This window comes from Benincasa hispida, chromosome 7 (assembly GCF_027475165.1).
Source record: "Benincasa hispida cultivar pf3 chromosome 7, pf3_genome.v1.1, whole genome shotgun sequence".
NCBI lineage: Eukaryota > Viridiplantae > Streptophyta > Magnoliopsida > Cucurbitales > Cucurbitaceae > Benincasa > Benincasa hispida.
Genome location: NC_143484.1, coordinates 18,653,609 through 18,656,777, shown reverse-complemented (window position 1 = coordinate 18,656,777; position 3,169 = coordinate 18,653,609).

Genomic DNA, 3,169 nt, shown 5'->3' with positions numbered 1-3,169 from the left:
AACTCTTCAAAATTTCCATTCAATTATATTTGATCCTCGTGGTGAGCTAGCAAGGAGACCTTGTAGACTTACATATTATAAGCTCCAATGATCGAAGATTAATTTTAAACTCTTTAATTAAATTGACCTTCATTGTTTAACTATAGGGAAAACCACTATAGACCCATAGTTGGACTTTTATGTAACTTAGGACAAGTTGTGTCCATGGATATAATCAATATAAGCAAGTCAATCTTGCACAAGTTATTCATAATTACGTATGGGTCAAGTGTCCGTTTTACCCGTGTAATTACATCTTTTCCTTAAGTACCATTAATTCCTCTAATTCACGATTTTTATGGTTCAACTATAAACTAATTCCCTTTCGGGTCGGCGAGTGATGAGGCCTCTTGTTTAAAACCTGAAACCAATAGTTAAAGGGAATTACTCATCTACTTACCATTTATGTAGAAAGGATTCAATTCCAATTCCATCTTGTAAAGTTATGTTTCAACTCCCCATTTAGTCAAATCCCCAAAATAGTAGGTTTATTGAGTTCCCATTTACAAAGCGAGATTACATATTTCGCAATTCAGTCTTATACAAACTCTTTGTATAGGATACCCCAACTCACATGTCTCCACATGAAAGTTTTGGATCAAACCATTTGTAATTATTACAAAATGAGCCATATTTGTAGTATCATCAAGATAAGGTACCCAACATATAGACCTCTTATGTTATTTCTTGAACATAGTCCACCTTGTATGTAAACTACATACTATTCAAGACTACAACAATATCCTTGGATTTTTCTAATTAATGGATAAATTAATATTTCATAATTAATAAGTAAATTAATAACTAATTAATTATGAGGCTTTAGGACACAAATCCTAACAACATGTTTCCTTAAATTGCTCTCCCTTTCTCTCATGTTTTAGCTCACTCTCAAAATTCACAGAGAAAAAGTCTTTGCATAAAAATTCCCTCTTTCAACAAGGTTCCCATCAATCAATCCTTGTCAAAGAATAGTAGGGAAGACATTTTGGATGCATGCATGTACACTTTTAAGGAGATCCGTTGCTGAGGGAAGACATGTTTGTTAGAAGAAAGAAGTGATCTTCAAAGGTAATTTATTATTCCCTATATTTTCATGCTTAATCTGTAAAACTCAATTAATGTATGTTTGTTTATTCTTCTTTTCTATAATATGAATTCAAAATAAAATCAAAGTAAAAGTGATCACTTTCTTCCACTATGGGATTCGATCCTAATCATATTTTTTAGACAATATTCCATGAATAACTTAGGTGTTACTTGATGAAGTATGTAATTAAATCCATACCCTATAACACTTTATTTCTTGAATTTTTGCACCCGTCTTTAGTTTTAATTATTTCTTTCAAAATCAAAAAATTCAAATTCAGTTTTCAATCCCTAGCTAAAATTGACACTATTTTATGGTTGATAAACAAACCATCATTTGAATCCTAACAACGATACTCGATCCTTTCAGATCGTTTTACTATACTATGACTTGAGCGTACACTTGGGCTCGTATCAGTCTTGACAAAGGAACCTAGAACTAGATCTTAGGACTTAGATGTTTCTCATCATCTTTTAAAATTTTAGTCTACACAAGGCTAGTTGATATGTCACTCTTCTGAGAGTTGGAAGCACTTGTTTGCCTCTTCCCTTGACTCATTTCTTGCATCTACTTGGGGTTGACTTAAGTTTATCCCTGCTTTTTATTATAGGAATCTTGCAGGTATTGTTTCACTGATGCTATAGCTTCTCAAGTTAATCTTTGTCTTTGTGAAGTGGGACTCAACTTCTTGAAATAGGTTAGAGCCTACTTTAACTTTCATAATACCATCTTGAAAAAGCTTGAAACATCGATATAGTGTTGAAGTTATCACTCCATTTCCAAGAATCAAAGGATGAACCAATAACAACTTGTAAGTGATCTTTGAATCTATAACATAGAGCAATGTATTAGTCTTCAAGTCACCAATAATGAGTTCCAAACGTATCATATTGATCGCTCGTTCAGCGCCTTGGTTAAAGCATTGAATTACCAAATTCCTATTTGACAATTATTCCATATAGATTCCTAATTGTTTTATATTGACTTATGCATTATGTTAATGACTGATCCATCATCAATAAAAACCCCGACAACCCTCTGTCACGAACATATGTTAAGATGAATAAAGGCCTACTATGATGATTTCATCCCAATAATAGATCTTCATTTGAAAAACCTATGGATGATGATGATGATGACGACGACGACGACGACGCAAGCCAAAACTTCAGTGCAACCTCAAACATCAGTGCCTCCCCATCTACAGCAACCTCTGCAATTTTAAGATGCGCCTCAATGAGCTCCTCCTTCACTGTAACTCTAAATTTGGGGGTGTGCCACCTTCTCCGCAATTTTGTTATTTTTTTCTTTGCGGCCATTCATGTTTTTATATAGAAGTTATACCTTGTATTCTTTTGCACATGCTACAATTTTTTGTTGCGATGTTTATAATTCTTTGTATACTTAGTCAAATTTTATATAACAGAGTAATTATTGTTTCCATATGCGTTAGCCTCTTTACTTATCATCCTTTTTCAATTATTACGGTAATTCTTGTCTTTTATTTTGCGTTGTTTATTTGTGCTGCCATGATGAGTAGTATACTTCCCTTAGCAGAATTCTTTGTTCATTGCATTCTCTGACTAACACTTAGACAATTCATCGCAATAGCTTTACTTTGCCTTCTCTATTTCAAGACTTTGCTCAAACCTTCTTTTCAAAATTTTGACTAAGTGTTTTGTCTTTTTGTCCAAAACAACGCAATGAGAACCTTGCATATCTCTAAATTTGGGGGTGAGGAAGGTCTGAGCAGATGTGATCAAGCGGATGTGGTCATATCAGGCAAATGCGTTCATTATTATCCAAAAAAAAAATCATAAAAATTCCAATGTTAGGGTAAGGGAAAATCCCAACCTGATAAGAGTTAAGTCGTGAAAGAAACCTGCTCGTAGTTGAATGTTCACATGACACCCATGGGAGCAAGACAAAACGAAGGTAGGTTTCTAGGATCGACGCAATATGAAAGAAAAAAAGAGAAAATAAGGATAAAAGAGACAACTCCTCTGACAAGCAAAAGTAAAACTTGGCTGAGGATCAAGA